This window comes from Fistularia commersonii, chromosome 3, assembly GCF_037954325.1.
Source record: "Fistularia commersonii isolate RoL2024-O1a breed Wild chromosome 3, RoL_Fcom_v1.0, whole genome shotgun sequence".
In the NCBI taxonomy this organism is placed as follows: domain Eukaryota; kingdom Metazoa; phylum Chordata; class Actinopteri; order Syngnathiformes; family Fistulariidae; genus Fistularia; species Fistularia commersonii.
Window position 1 is genome coordinate 9,614,150 of NC_141286.1, and position 17,027 is coordinate 9,631,176.

Consider the following 17,027-nt stretch of genomic DNA (forward strand, 5'->3'; position numbering starts at 1 on the left):
CCGCAGCCTTCACATCGGTGTGGAGGAAAGCGGAGAACAAACGCTGACGACACACTCACCTCACCGACTCTCTCCTACTGACCTGCAACGAGAAACTTTTAATCTACTCCCTCCATCTCCGGGAGCCTACAGAACTAATTAAGCCCAGAGTAGAACGACACACATTTTTATTTTTCAAATCTGTGTTTTCTCAGCACATCCGGGTGATGTTTCAAAGAAGCAAATTTTTTTTTCTTTTTTCTTTTTTTTTTTTTGAGCGTCATGGCTGGTACTTGCCCGCCTTATTTCTCCACCAGATCCCCACATCCCCGGATTTGCTTTTACTTCAACGTCGCATGTCGGCCAAGCTTAACCCTTGCATCGGGGGGTCAGCCTCCCCGGCCTCTCCTTCGCTTCCTGGGGGGCTCTGATGTCACGGCGACCAGTGAAGCCGCCGGCGAGCATCCACACAGGATGGTAGCCAATTATCTGAAGCCCGAATAAAAAAAAAAAAAAACCTCCTTCCACTGTTGACCCTGGATCGTCTTTCCCCTCCATATTATTATTAGGTTATTAACGCAAACCCCCGAAAGTATCTTCTTAAAGTCTAAAACAAATTCGATTAGGCGTCTTTGCTCGCGCCCGCGCAGCTCATGCCTGCCGCCGCCTCCACTCCTGTCTGCTCCCCATTACCTTCGACACTGGAGTCCGCAAGAGAACCTGGGACTGAAAGCCTATACCCCCCGATGCCCCCGCACCCCCACAATGTTGGGGGAGGGGGGGGTTGCAGCACATTACCGCTTTATTGAATTAATTATGATAAGGATCATAACTTTAAACGTGGGGTGAGGCGAGGGACGTTTTTTTTTTTTTTTTTTTTTTTTGCCGCGGATAGCTTCAAGCAATTTCACCCCCCAACCGAAAGACAGCGGAGGGGTGGAGGGTGGAGGTGGGGTCGCTGGTGGGGGTGTGGGGGGGTTATTGGATCTGTCAAGGCCTGAACTTTGTGGCACCGTAACAAGCTCCATAAGGTAAGTCGAGGTTGGGCATAGTTCGTGGCGCTGATCCCTGCACGCCTGCAACACGGGGGGAAATTTGTACTACATACTGAACAAATAACAAGAGAAAGGAGCGAGAGAGAGAGAGAGAGAGAGAGAGAGAGGGCGGGGGTGGGGGGGCGTCCACTGGCGAGGCCTTGTTTTGATGGCGCCTCGGTCCAAAAGGCCCAGAGGGGTCACACGGGGTCATCCTGAGTTCCCCCCACCATATACACTTCCAGTAGATGCAATGGAGTGTGTCATTCTATTATAACCCTCCTCAGATGTCACAAGGACTCTTCGTTTTTTTTTGTTTTTTTTTTCCGGTGTAAAACCAAAACTGAATGCTGATTAACCAGCGTTTATTTATAATTAATAAAATAATAATAATAATACAAATAATAATAATATGATAATAAAGGCTCTATTTTTAGCAGCCGAATTTAGGTCGAAACGAGGTAAAGGAAGAAAAGTCAGCGTGATGCTAAGCTCAGTCCAGAGGTTACAGGGACAATGGACACGTCTCACAGTGGTAACAATGGAAGGATGTGTGTGTGTGTGTGTGTGTGTGTGCGTGTGTGTGTGTGTGTGTGTGTGTGTGTGTGTGTGTGTGTTCCATCGGTAGGCTTCTCTTGTGGGCACGGTGAATATCCACCTCAAGCGACATTGAAAGTTTTATTGGATATTCAGCGAGAAACACTTGACACTTGCCCTTTTTCTAGGATAATAAAAGGGGGTAGGAAGAAGAGGAGAAGTAGGGCAACTTAAGGGAGGAAGGAAGGAAGGAAGAAAGGAAGGAAGGAAGGAAGGAAGGAAGGAAGGAAGGAAGGAAGGAAGGAAGGAAGGAAGGAAGGAAGGAAGGAAATCACCACATTTGTCCGTTTTTCATCGGACGTCTTGCCGCGAGTTAAACGCGAACAGATGTATCGCTGGAACGCGGCGTCTCTCGGAGACAACGGCCTGCAGCCGGATCAGCGTGCGGCCTCGCCATGCCGCGCCACGTATCTAGATAACGCTAGCTTATGCTAGTTTGCGTCTCCCTCTTACCCCTTTACCGCAACACATGCAGGGAAAATCACCTTTGTGGATTTCGAGACGCTTCTTCTGCCGGGGCGGGGATGGCGGGGATTCGGCGGTCTGCTGCGGGGGTATTTGGGTCAAACAGTGGGGAGATGAGATGCGATCACGGGCTTGTACAGCTGGCTTTTGTTTAGCCGGTTGACACTGTTGAGGGCGGGCGGAGGCGGCGGCGGAGCAGGGTGGGCTAATTCCCCAATCAAAATACGTCGGCATCAAAGGGTCTCTGATCGAGGCCTGAGAATCATCCCAAATTCTCGAGGTGGCGGTAAACATTTGGGGGTGGTCTGCCGGGAGGGCTCATGGAAGAGATCTTCAAGGTGTATCACCGAGGGAAGCTAGTTATCGGGGTCTGAAACCAGCGAAGAAGACGGGCGCTAGCGCACAGTAGCCTCCGCCGCTGTTAATGATAATTAGTTTGGCTTAGCATTTTTCAATGCTAAGCGCTAAACAATGGAAGCAGGCGGTGTGTGATATAGTGCAGCGCAGATTAATATACATAAAATAATATCATAAATAACGGATGATATTATAATACTGATATACAGACACACTCACGTTTCAATATATATTTAGTATATATATATATATATATATGTATATATAGTATATAGTATGAAAATAATAAAACATTGTAAACCTAAAAAATAATAGTAAAACAAGTGTAAAAATGACACACACACACTTAATGGTCTTGGGACACACATACACACATAGACACATACACACACACACACACTTGTTTGGATGATGTTACAACAATGATTTATAGACAGTGCAGTTTAAAGATTTGGTTTATTGAATAATTCTTGAGGGCTGTTTGGGGGTGTAAGCTTAAACACACACAAACAAACATCATTTGGACAATCACAAAAATGGCATACAGACACACTCTGCCTTTCAAATATAATACGGTGGAAAAAAAATATCATTTTTCTCGAATGAAGACTTTTATTTTGGTTTTGCCTGCACACACAGGTGGGGTGTATTTTGGGAGATCAGCTACATTTGCACGCAAGCTGGCTGGAGTTAGCTCCTGGTAGTGTGTGTGTGGGGGGGGGGGGTCTAAGAATAAATTAATGAATGAACGTTTAAATGCATTTTTTACTTTTAAGTTAAGTATCAAACTGTAACTGGTTGAAGTTCACTCAGCCAATGATTGACAGGTTGGGATGGGGGTGGGCGGGACCAGAAACCACGCTCCCATTGGCTGGTGAATCTCGGCAGCATTATTTGGGTCAACTTAGGGAAAAAACAAAAAAAGTCTCGCAAGTTGGAATTGAAGAGCGCTGATTGGAAGTTTGAATATGTGGGGTTTTCCACACAGGCCCGGGGCGCCAGAACTTGAAGCTTTTCTTTGTTTTTCTTTCTCGGCGTAGCGCGGTTGTCGCCCTCCCGTCCAGCTGCCCGCCGGCAAAATGGCGAGAGCCTCGGCCGCCTCTGCGAGCTCTCCAAGCTCTCCGAGCTCTCCGAGCTCCTCGCCTGGAAGAGAGATGTGCCTCGGTCAGTTTCCTGGCATGGCCTCTGGTTTTCAGACACCTCTGGCGCTCATGTCATTTCAATCGCTTCCACCTGTCGTCTACTTTTCTCGCTGACCCCCAAATGTCCTCAGCCATCCCAACAATTCACTCATTCATTATCGACACCACTTTTCCTGCACACGTGGTAGAGGGCTACGGCTAATCCTGGTTGCCGTTGGGGTGAGGGGGCGGGGTCTGACCCGGATGGTCGGCTGTCAATCAAATTAAGACATCCAATCGTTCACCCAGTCATTCAGGAAGTGAATGGTGGTTTGTCTCTATATGAGTAAATAAGAGGGTTAATAGATCTTTATCTATTTAGATCTTTATCTAAGATCTTTATAGCCTGTGAATGAGAGGATGAATGTTAGTAAATCTACATAATATGTGAATCAGTGAGTGAATTGTTATTTGTCTTGATATGACACTTAAATGTGAGGGTGAATGTTTTTTGTCTCTATATGAAATGTAAGTAAAAGCGTGAATGGTTGCACATTTTTACATTGCATGTGAATGAGAGGGTATTTTTTTGTTTTTTTATAAAGTAAAATACATTGTTAAATAGATTGGGAAAAACAGGGTGATTTTTTTTTGTCTCCGTATGACATTTTAGTGAAAGGGTGAATGGCTGTGTTTCTTGATTTGATGTGTAAATGAGAGAGTGAATGTGAATTATTCTAAATGATGTGTGAATGAGAGGGTGAATGGTGTTTGTCTCTATACGATGTGTGATTGAGAGGGTAAATAGTTGCAAATCTATATGACGTGTAAGTTGAAGGGTGAATGGTTGTTTGTCTTTCTATGATGTGTGAATGAATGAGTGAATGCTTGTAGGTTTCTATATGTGGCTTGAATGAAATCTTGAATTGTCTCAAGCCGCTCCGCAACCCCCTGGTGCAGGATAAGTGGTGTAGATAATGAATAGATGAATGAATAAATGTGTTTGGTCCTTCTCTTCCCTTGTCCTCGGTCCAGATTTCATTGGCCCGTCGCTCCCCAATGGGCCGATGGGCCGATGGCGCCGTCGGCTGACTCGATGAAAGGTCCCGGATCCCGACTCCTGTGAAAACACTTGGCCTCGTCCCGATAAACGCGATACTCGTCGGTTTCATTAACACCCATCGGAGCGCGCCGCATTCGGGGGGTGGAGATGGAGATGGGGTTGTGGGGGGGGGGGGGCTTATAAATAGAAACCATCGTCCCTTTCCTTCTTCTTCTTCTTCTGTTTGGAGAATAAACATTATTTTGGCGCGCCGGCCCCTCCTGGACCCCGTCCTGGACGGCTCCCGATGAAAGCCCCCTTTTCTTTCACCCCCCCTCCCCCCAGCCCACTTCCACCCCCAGGACCTCCACCGGCTATCTCTCCATCTCTGGAGCTGAACCTTCTCTGGCCGCTCACTATCTTTACATCTCCCCGCGTCGCTTTTTCTCACCCCCGCCGCCATCTTTAACCCCAATCCCCCCCTCCCCCCCGCACACACTCCTGGATAATTTCGGATCTAGCGTCACACACACACACACACACACACACACACACAAACACTTCGGCAGATCCCTCGCCGTGGTGTAGTTATGTTTTGCTCACTTTGTCACTTCATTATTTGTTGTGCCACGGTACGCTACGAGTTTCCGATGGAGATAGGCCTCTTCATTTGTTTTGTGTTTATTTTGTTATCCTTCCCTCACACGCACACACACACACACACTAAGTCTGGTCTTTATCTGGTAGCTAAGTTTACACACTGGAAGGGGAAAGAGCGCGAGGCCGCAGACAAACAGCATCGCTGCTCTTAACGTAAACATTGCCGTGCTAACTAGACCAAATATTTACCTTTCGCCCCTGTTCATCCTTCTGTCCGGGCCTCGCCAGTGCCACGCGCCCCCGCAGATGCATATCATGCCCTTTTTTTATTTTTTTTATTTTGGCAGTATCAATAATTTGGCCACAAATACAAGGATCGCGCGCATGTGTGTGTGTGTGTGTGTGTGTGTGTAAGCGGCTATCAACAGAAGCGCTGCAAGAATTAAAAACATCTCGCCAAACTCGAAAACGATTAGGGTTTGTTTTCATATTCATTTTCAAAATAACTACGCAGCTTGAGGTCTGCGCCGCTCACGCACACACACACACACACACTTAATGGTCTCGACACACACAGATTCACAAACACAGACACACACACACACACTTGTTTGGATGATGTTACAACACTGATATACAGAAGCACTCTGCCGTTTAAACATAATAAGGTATAATAAATAGTTCTTGTGAGGGCTGTTTGGGGGGGTTGCGAGTGCACACACACACACACACACACACACACAATTGTTTGGATGAGATTACAATACTGATATATAAAGACATACTGTCTTTTAAATATAATCGTAATCTAAAAATGATTTTTAAAAATTGTAGAAGTAACAAAAATAGTATGAAAAAACAATAGTAAAACAATAGTATTTTTTGACACCCTTTTTCACTCCCTTAATTGTCTCAGCACGCGCACGCATGCACACTTGTTTGGATGATGTAACAACAATGTTACGCAAACAAAATGTGACGTTTGTACATAATAAGGTACAATAAATAATTCTTGTATGAAGGCCGTTTTGGTGTGTGTGAGCTAAAACATACACACACTAATTTAGACAATACAACACTGACACACAGGCACACTGCTTTTTAAATATAATGCAGTGTAAAATTATTTTATTTTAATTTAATTTTGTTTGTACTCGTCTTAACACGCACACACACACACACACTGAGGCAGATTTGTGTGTGACTTTAAAAAAACAGTTTAGATTCTGATTCAAAAACGCACATATCACATATAAATTCAGTTTTGGAAAATCAACTAAGTTTTTATGCACATTAGCTTGAGTTAGTGTGTGTGTGTGTGTGTGTGTGTGTGTGTGTGTGTGTGTGTGTGTGTGTGTGTGTCCGTTCAGCTCTCTCAATGCTCATTGTGTCTGCCTGTTTGTTTAGGGGCACGGCTTTTGTTTGCTCCTGTCAGCCATCCCATCGTTGTCTTCCTGTGCGGCGTGCGCGCGTGGCGGTGTATTTCAGTCGTTTCAATGGGGGCCCCTCCCCTCCACCCATGTGCGCGCACTCGTGCATGCCGTCAGCCACGGCTGTGCTTTGGTTCGTGGGCGACAGGACACATTGACACGTCACTGGAGCTGCTTTGTCGTGTTCGACGTATCCAGACGCCGGGTTCGCTAGTTGTCAGGCGTCAAGATGGCGTCCGGGCCGCCGGCCAACGTGCGGGATTCAATTCCACCGATGCGTCTGGAGGCCCAATCGGACATCTGGCTTGAAATGTTCATTCGTCAAGTCGGGGAGGCTCATGAAGTATTTCCAGGATTTTAATGCATTTATTAATTTCCAACAACCCTTTTAGCTGATTCTCCTTTACACCTGGTAACCTCAGGTGCCTCCGAGGGGACCTGATAACATCGGGATTCTAAAAAAAAAACATACACGCACACTCACACACACACTTGGGAGTGTGAATCGAGACAGTCTGGACGGCATGTGATTTAAAAATGCGACCTCCGTCCAACCCGGAGTCGGCCCGCCCCCCTCGCCGCCTCCGCCTGAGTGGAGTGCGAACCCGCCATCTTGCCAAGATCGGTGTTTTCACAACTGAACGAAAGCCGTTGGGGATTTCTCGCTAATGCTATCCTCTCCCTCGCTCTCTCTTTGGATTAGTGAACAGTTATTTCTTTAAATAGACTAAAACACCTTGAACATGAAAAGATAACGCTTGGCTCTATACCTGTGTAATAAATGTGTAATTGCTGTGTCCGGAGGTATTCGGCCTCTGAAATTTGAAATGAAACACCAGGAAGCCGTCGAGCTGCCATATAATTTGCTCGTCTATTTAGAATATTTAATACAGCCGGTTATGAAAAGCCGAATCACACGTGCAGTGCTAGGTCACCATGGCAATACTCAGGATGCTCCAGACAGAAGATTTCTGTACTGCATCTGTACAACCTTCTCTTGTGACAATGTACTTCTTGGAAACATTGAACACCAGCCATTAAAAATAAATCAATTACGGTGAGTAAATAGCAATCACAGCTAATCGCTGTGGTTACGCGGATGCGATACTTCACTCTCATTTATATAGTACCCATTAGCATCCTAGCTAGGCATGCATCAAGTTTGGCTAGTTAGCATTAGGCACACAATCCTATCAGCTGTCTGTCTTTTGTCTGTCAATTCTAAAAAAGAAATAAATAACAATTATTTTTAACACGTATATGTACATGCAAATTCGTAGGATATATACTAGTACTAGATACCTGCCGCCACCATCCGCCCCCCCCACCCCCCTGCCCCTTCAACCCTTGGTATTTCGAAGCCTCTCACGAATACCAGCATGGACAAACTTGTCCGACCGTTGAACCCCATCCCTCCCACCTCCCTGGTGACACACACACACACACACACACACACACACACACACACACACACACACACACACACACACACACAGACTTACCCGTTCTTATCACCATCATCATGCCACAGAGTGGTTTGTTTCCTGCTTTGCTCTCTCTCTCTCCCTCACACACACACACACACACACACACACACATACACACATACACACATACACACATACACACACAGCTGGCACAACACACACCGTTGCACTTTCCCATCTTCATTAGAGAGCCGGCCGTATCTTTTTCACCCACACACACTCAGACGCAGACTCACACTCACTAGCTCTGCAGTTGTGGCATGGCGGTGGTGTGTGCGATTGTGTGTGTGTGTGTGTGTGTGTGTGTGGCGTTCCAGATTTGCAGGAGATGCATATCTGGACAGTCAGAGATGAGTTAAGCATATGGTATATGGGACAGGGGGAGGGGGGGGGGACTTCATGTTGTCCTTCTAGAGTTCTCCTCCTGTCCTGCAGCCTTGATGTCGTTACACCTGGCTGTCTCGTTTCCATGATTCAGGCCGTGGGTAATCTTTATAAGCATCCAGGAAATAGTTTGTCCTGGTAAGACAGTTTTTTTGATTAATAAAACCCACGATGAGTGAAGAGACCTGAATCTGGGGTGAGTCATGTGAGTACTGGTTCGTGCGTCCCGATGGAAGGTTCACGCCAGATCGGTATCTCGGCTTTCCGCGTTAGCTAGCTCGCTGACATGATGGCACCCGCCGAAAGTCGTACCAGGAAGCAGTCGTCCCGATGCGTTGAATGCGTCACTGGCGAGACTCCCGTTCATTTGGGGGTGAGAGAGGGAGAGACGAAGGGAGGGAGTGGGCATCCTGCCCAAATACAAACCACCCAAATCATGCCTTCATTTTTCAGGAAAGGGAAAAATAGTGAAATACGCACGGCGCCCGCCGAGAACCCTCCCTCCCCCCCGCCTCCGCTTGGCCGCCGCATCGCACTGAAAGGAACAGGACGCGGTTCCTGTCGGACAAGTTTCGCCTGTCTGCCCTTTTTATTTCAAACTCACACAGAAACAACGGATTTAACCCTTTGCACTCACACAGTTATCTAATAACTGGTATTATAACAAGAACCTGTTGAAAAATGGACGCCACGTCTCATCTTTGGCTCTCGCGCCGGTTTGGGAAATATATCGCGTTGGATTTCAGTTTTTTTTTTCCCCCTTCTTTTTTGTCTCTCTTGTCCTCTCAAGTGTGAATTCTGAAGAATCCATTTTTTTTTTCTCTCCGCCTCAAACACACACACTCACGCGCACACACACACACACACACGTGTGCTTGGATTCACACAAAACGACAATTAGCGGCAGCCCTGCCCGCGGGCGGAGAGCGCGGCTAATAAGTGCTTGTTGATGTTTTCCAAATCTTGCTAACAGAAAGAATAAACACGGCCTAACCTTTTAATTGGGTGATGACACGACGATGATGGAGAGGCTGAAGACGAGTCCCAGACCTCCTCCACCCCCTTTTAATATCACCGCCTCTCTTCATCCCCTCCGCTGGTGTTTACACTGCGCTTTTCTTTTTTATTAGACGGCAACATTTTTCTCAGATTGCTTCTCCTCTCCGCGCTCCGGTCGTCCCCGGCGACAGGAGCCATCTAGGGTTCACACACGGCAACGACAGCGTGAGAATCGGCTGATATTCGTTAAAACACAGAGGAAATTAACAATCCGTTGATATCTCAGGAGGTGACACCAGGTGATGGGACCAGAGACAGAAGTCTCTTCCAGGGAAGCTTTTTAGTTCTGCATTCCCGCAGGCAGTAAACCTCAAGCTCAACACAGCAAAACAAACCAATGAAAAAGAAGACTAAGACGACACGGACAACGTGGAGAAGGTAGTTGCAGCAGCGTCAAAGGAATGATGACCATGGACTATCAGATTGGTTGGGGTGTTCTTATCTTCTTCCTGTCCTGATCGCCAGTTAGCTGTTCACTATCTACGGGTGTATTAGGTCCAAAATGTAAATGTTCTACCGCAACCCATCTGCAGAGTAGCAGGGCAGAAGAGCTCGGACGTCTTCGTCACTCCATTTCTCGCTGCTTCTGTCCATTTTGTCACGATAAAACCGCCAACCTCAAACTGTAATAGCAGACATCCCAACCTGCAAAAACTAATTTCAGGGAGATGTCATGCAGCCCACAAATCACACATCAAAATTGGATTAACTATTTCTTATAAACAGAAAAAATACCAAAAGACTTTTTAAACATTTTAAACATGTCCTTCTATCTTTCATTCTTCAAATCTGCATAGAACACCTGCCACCTACGTAAATGCGGGCTTATTTATTTTCCTGTGACTTTTGCAGGGTCTCATTGTATTTAGATGCTGCTTGCTTTGCAGACTTGAACAATTTCCCTGGAACTTGCACCCTGGCACTGACTGAACTGATAACTTCAGTCCCCAAGAAAATACATAAAATCCCGCCCACACTGGAAGCTTATTGGCTTATTTTGCTGGGAAAACCAATCAGAATGCTCTCTGTCGAGCCCGCTCTATAAACTGGCACACATGCACAGTTCCACATGCACGCATCGTCTCTCTCACTCTCTCTGTCTCGTTCACTCAATTGTGTGCACACTTTCTAAAACGCGTATTACATGCATGATGCAAGCATTAATGTCTCACATGCGCGCTCTTGCTCACTTGGTCTAGATTCCGGGATGTTTTATGCAATTTGTGGGCATCGGGCGGCCACTATCAATATGCAAGAGATTCGTGATGTCTGCAATAGTTTTTTAAAAACCTCCCAAACCGCAAAAAGTATCTGGCAATGGGCGGGGCTTATGAGTTCCACCAACCACCTATGGGTTCCGATAAAAAGTCCCTGCCCCAGGAGCTAAGACGGTTCCTGGACCTTTTAGTCCCTCTTTTTTTCATTTTTTATTGTAATTTCGTAATCCCTTGTGGGAAATTCCTCTCTGTATTTAACCCATCCAGTTCCTGAAAAGGTTTCCAGGGACTGCAAAAAGCTTCTGCAGTGAGAAAAGAGTCTCGGTTACATAAGAACCTAAATGACGGGAGGTACGTTTGCTGTGTGGCTTCGTTTGTCTGTGCACAATTACTGTCAGCGTCCTCCTCCTCTCCTCCTCCGCGGTTGTGTTTTGAGATCTTCTGTCAGAGCCCTGCCACTGCCGATCTCTCTGACGGATCCCTGTCCTTTATTCTCGCTCCATTAGCTCGTCCGCCGACTCTGTGGAGACGCCTTCGCCGTCCTGCCTCGCTGCAAATGGTGAATACCTGGAGGTCGGAGAAACGGGGGAATTTTCGGATTTTCTGTCAAGAAGTATAGCAGCTTAGAAATGTTCCTCTGCTAGCTTGAAACGCTTCCACGGCTCATAATAGAAATAAACCCCCATTGCAGAATGCTCCGTCTTAGCGTGCGAGCGCTAGCAATACTCACATGACACATTAGCCACAGTTAGGCATTCATGGTTGTTTGTTGCATCTTGTGGACAATTCAGGACGTGATTATTTGCTGGGGCTATGTTTCTCTCATCCGTCAATACTGCACGGCCTCTGACCCCTTTCATGCCGTGAAAATGAGACGGTGAACAGTTGTATGTCCCTACATGATACATGAATAAAGGAGTGAATGGTTATAAATCTTAAATCTTATAAATCAGATTTTGGTATACAGGATAGGAATGCAGAGGGACGGATGGTGGTAGATTTTGCAAAAAGGATGGAAATGGCTGTGGTGAACACTTTTTTCCAGAGAAGACAAGGAACATAGGGTACCTTATAAGAGCACAGGTAGACTAAATCATGTATAGACGAGGTAACCTGAAAGAGATCGGTGACTGCAAAGTAGTTGTAGGTGAGAGTGTAGACAGACGGCATAGTATAGTGGTTTGTAGGATGACTGGTGACAAGGAAGATCAAGAGGACAAAGGCAGAGTAGAGGACAAAGTGGTGGAAGCTGAAAAGGGAGAAGTGTTGTATGGGTTTCAGGGAGGAGTTGAGAAAGGCTCTGAGTGGTCAGGGAGAGCTTCCAGATTACAGCACAACTACAGCTAGTGCTATCAGGGGGACAGGTAGAAGAGTCCTTGGTGGGGGTTCTGGAATGAAAGTAGATAAGGAGGTGGTGAAATGGGGAAGTGCAGGAGTATATACAGAGAAAGCGGTTTGCAAAGAAGAAGTGGAACAGTGAGAGGACTGAAGAGAAGAGACAGGAGTAAAGGGGGATACAACGTAAGGTAAAGATAGAGGTAGCAAAGGCAAAACAAAGGGCTTACGATGACTTGTATGCTCGGTTGGACAGTGAGGAGGGAGAGAATGCTCTATACTTGTTGGTGAAACAGAGAAATAAAGATGGGAAGGATGTCCAACAGGTCTGGGTGACTAAAGATAGAGAGGTAAATATATTGACAGATGCTAGAAGAGTGAAAGGACGATGGAAAGAGTACTTTGAAGAGCTGATGAATGAGGAAAATTAAAGAGAGGCAAGGGTAGAAGAGTTGACTATTGTAGACTAAAAAGTGGCACAGATAGTAAAAGTGAAGTGGGGAAGGCATTGAAGAGGATGAAGAGTGGAAAGGCAGTAGGTCCTGATGATATGCCTCTGGAGGCGTGGAAGTGTCTAGGAGAGGGACGGGTAGAGTTTCTGACTAGATTATTCAACAGGATTTTAGAGAGAGAGAAGATGACTGAAGAATGGAAACAAAGTGTGATGGTGCCCATTTTTAAGAATAAGGGGGATGTGCAGAAGTGCAGCAGAATAAGGGGGATGTGCAGAAGTGCAGCAACAATAGACGGGTAAAATTGATGAGGCATACAATGAAGTTATGGGAAAGAGTAGTGGAAACTAGACTGAGAGCAGAAGTTAGCATTTGTGAACAGAAGTATGGCGTCATGCTTCTTGTTCCGTCACTGACAGATGAGTTTAGACAGGAATCTCTATGCACCATGTTTGCAGATGACATTGTGATCTGTTGTGATAGCAGGGAACAGGTTGAGGGAAATCTAGAGAGGTGGAGGTATGCGCTGGAAAGGAGAGGAATGAAGGTTAGTCACAGCAAGACAGAATATATGTGTGTGAATGAGAGGAACTCGGGTGAGGCTACAGGGAGTAGAGATTAAGAAGTTGGAGGATTTTAGTTATTTCAGGGTGGAACTGGTGGAGAAAAGTGTCAGGGGTTCAATGCGATAGAAGACTATCAGCCAGAATGAAAGGAAAAGTGTACAAGACAGTGACGAGACCAGCAGTGCTGTATGACCTACAAACAGTTACAAACACAGGAGGCAGAGCTGGAGGTCACAGAGATGAAAATGCTAAGGTTCTCTTTGGGAGTGACCAGGATGGATAGGATCAAGAATGAGTCTATCAGAGGAACAGCACATGTTAGATGTTTTGGAGAGAAGGTCAGAGAAGCCAGACTGAGATGGTTGGGTCATGTACATAGGAGGGATAGTGAATATATTGGTAGACGGATGCTGGAATTGGAGCTGCCAGGCAGGAGGTCTCGAGGAAGACCAAAGAGAAGATTTATGGACGTAGTGAGAGAGGATATGAAGGTAGATGGTATGAGAGAGGAGGATACAGAGAATAGGGTTAGATGGAGAAGGTTGATCGCTGTGGCGACCCCTGAAGGGAAAAGCCAAAAGGGGAAAAAGAAGAGTAAGAGATCAGTAATACCATAGCAGCATGATAGCAGCTGCTATGCGGCATGATTTCTGGATTTTAAATGTAATTGTATCATTTTAAATGTAATTGTATTCTTTTGCTGCCTCTTGGCCAGGACTCCCTGGGCAAAGAGGTTTTTAAATCTCAATGGGACTTTCCTGGTTAAATAAAGGAGAAATAGAAATAAAAATGATGTTTTTTTCTGTGATCGTGCAAAATAGCAGTGGTGCAAAAAAGTAGTAATATTGCCATATATTGTTTGTAAAGAATTCGTGGTGTTGTGAGGCTGGCTTTTGTAGCTGTCTAGCAGATCCTGTCAACAGTACTTGTAATCCGGTGCAAAAGAAAATGGGACAAATGCAAAATCTATGAAAAACTACAAAAAAAATCAAGAGCATCCACACATACCGCCACCTTGGATAAGACATGAGTGAATGGTTGCATTTCTCAATAAGATGTATGAATGAATGAGTAGATGGTTGAACGTCTCGATTTGATGTGTGAGTGAGAGGGTGAATGGTTGCATGTCCCAATATGTAGCCTTTGATTAGTCCCAAGGTGATCCCCACCTCTGGCCCAATAACAGCTGGGTTAGGCCCGAGCGGCCCCAAATGTACGATAGATAATGGATGAATGAATGAATGAATGAATGAATGAATGAATGAATGAATGACATGGGTTACAATTCCCCATCCTTTGCTTTCGACAAAAAAGGCGAACCTGTTCCTGTGGCATCTTCCACTTTTGGGCCACATGCCTTAACACGCTTGGTATCCGAATGCGTGTGTGTGTGTTTGTGTGTGCAGGCAGTATTGATTGTGTATTGTTTTATTTCAGCACCGCGACGCTATGACAAGATCGCCTCCTCTGTACGGCACTTTCATCTGTGACCTCCCTCCCATCCCCGTTTTCCTGGGAAAAAAAACAGGCGTTTCAAGAGCGGTTCACGCACGCGCGCACACACACGCACACACAAACACACACATTTTTTTCTCTCTCAAGCAGACAGGTGTACAATGACTGGATCTTTCACTCTTGCTCACACACATCCACACACACGCTCTTAAGTGCACCATGTCCGTCTCAGCTCGGGGGGAGGTCCGAGTCCCCCAGGGGAGCCAATGGCAGGTCGGCATCGGGAGGTGCAGGGGGGGGCAAATAACGGGGGGGTCGGCCTATTAGAGGGCCGCAGAGGAATTCTCTGTGAAACAGAGAGGCCGGCTGACAGAGACACCACACAGCTGCACGGTCACAGTGCCACTGGCACACTGCGGGCCTGCACGCCGTCTTCACGACCTCCCTTTTCTTCCCCCCCTGCGTCTCCGGATCCCCCTTGTGTTGTGGGTGCCTGCATTCCCTCGGTCATGTCGCCCCGTCCTGCATGGACACACACACACACACATATACACATACACACAGAATCGGTTTCCTGTGCACTCGGGGGTCGATGACATGACGATCTTTCGGGTGCGTCTGCGACTGCAACACCTGCCTGGAGGGTTCACTTCATCTTGGAAGGAGGGTGTGTATGTATGTGTTGAGATGTGAGTGTATCACACACACCTAGTGTTTGCCTTGGCCTCAGAGGTGCAGACATGGAGAAGAGTAGGGGAGTGGAGGATCATGCCCTGCAGTGTTTGGATAATGAACCTATGTGTGTGTGTGTGTGTGTGTGTTGGAGGGGGTGCTGTGCGGTCTAGTTTTGCTATACTTGTAAGGTACAAGAAGCAGAAGCCCGCTATCCTTGCGGTGTCCAGCGAGCTTCCTGGGCGACAGAAAGACTGGAGAGACTTGATTTTAGTTGTGATGGTTACAAGGGCTTAAATCTGAAAACAAAGAAGTGTGTGTGTTTTTGTGTGTATGTGTGTGTGTGCACGTGCGTGCGTGCTCGCATCCTCTGTTGACGCTTCAAAGCGGCGCCTGTGGATTCCCTTCCCACTGGACAAATGGTTTTTTTCATTCTCTCAGCGCGTGAATCGAGACGAAAGCATTCATCGCGCACGCCGCTAACACCGCGGAGGAGCTTCCAACAGAGTGTTGCTATGGCAATGCCTTGTTTTCACTTAGCGCCACACAGACTGACACGGGATCCGCCACACTATATGCTTTCTCACAATAACAGCATTAGCTTGCTGTGCACTAGCATTAGCATTGCTACTGCAGCATCAACAGCTAAAACATATAGTATATATATATATATATATATATATATATATATATATATACATATATACATATATATATATATAAAGTAGGTATCGTTTCAGCTGCTGCCTGGAAGGTGATCCCCAAATTAGACGAGCAGCAAATAAAGCCGTCCGCCCTCCATTTATCCTTGGAGACTTTCTGAGTATTTAGATGACCTCCTCCGGAGGACCCGAGGAAATGAGAAGACACAAAGACAATATGGATTCAGTAAAGTAATACAGTGCTGGTCCACTAAGAGCTTCATAAACAAGAAGAAGGACTCTGCAGGGATTCCACGTAATGCAGAGCAGGGATGAGAGACTCCTTAATTTTTCCTGTTTTCATTGAAGGCCTTACGATCTTCAGGAAAAAACCGATGAGGACCTCTGCCGTCGTCACAGCTCCCTCACGTAAAGGCATGAATGAGCCTCCAGCCCAGACACACTGCAAACCAGCAAAACGACAGTGGCAAGTACACATGCACACACATTCACTGAGGCCCTTATGTACACAAACTGTGGTCTTGCAGCGCGGCGGTTTGATTGGCAAGCGGCGGAAAGGGGAGGAAGCAAAGCTGACGGGACTCTCAGGTGGTGTTAAGTCTTGACTGACAGGCGGGCCTCGCCCCCGCCAGGGGACTGCAAACCCCTGCCGGCTCCGCGTGCACGACTGCGACGGTCAAGGCTCACATGATGGTCCTGGACGCTGGGATCCCTGAGCTTTAGCATGCTAGCACTGTTGGGTACACACCATTTTTTTTTAAATCTCTGATTAGTGTCCATGCAAAAAATGACCATGTAGCTTCAAGTTTGTCCCAGTGAACTTCCAATTGCCTTTTTCTCTGTTTTCGCCCCCCCAGACCGCCTCCCCCGGGCCCCTCCAGACCCCCCGACCCCCCTTTCCCCCATCACCTCTCTCCGTCTTGTTGAGTACTATCTTGCATCTGGTCCCTTCTGTCTTCTCCTGTTTCTCTAGAGTGTTTCTGCTGATCCCTGACTTTCCCTGCAGTTCCCCAGGGCGTGTGTGCGTGTGTGTGTGTGTGTGTGTGTGTGCGTGTGTGTGTGTGTGTGCGTGCGTGCCAGTGCGCGCGTGCACGCCTGTGTGTGTAAAGCCAG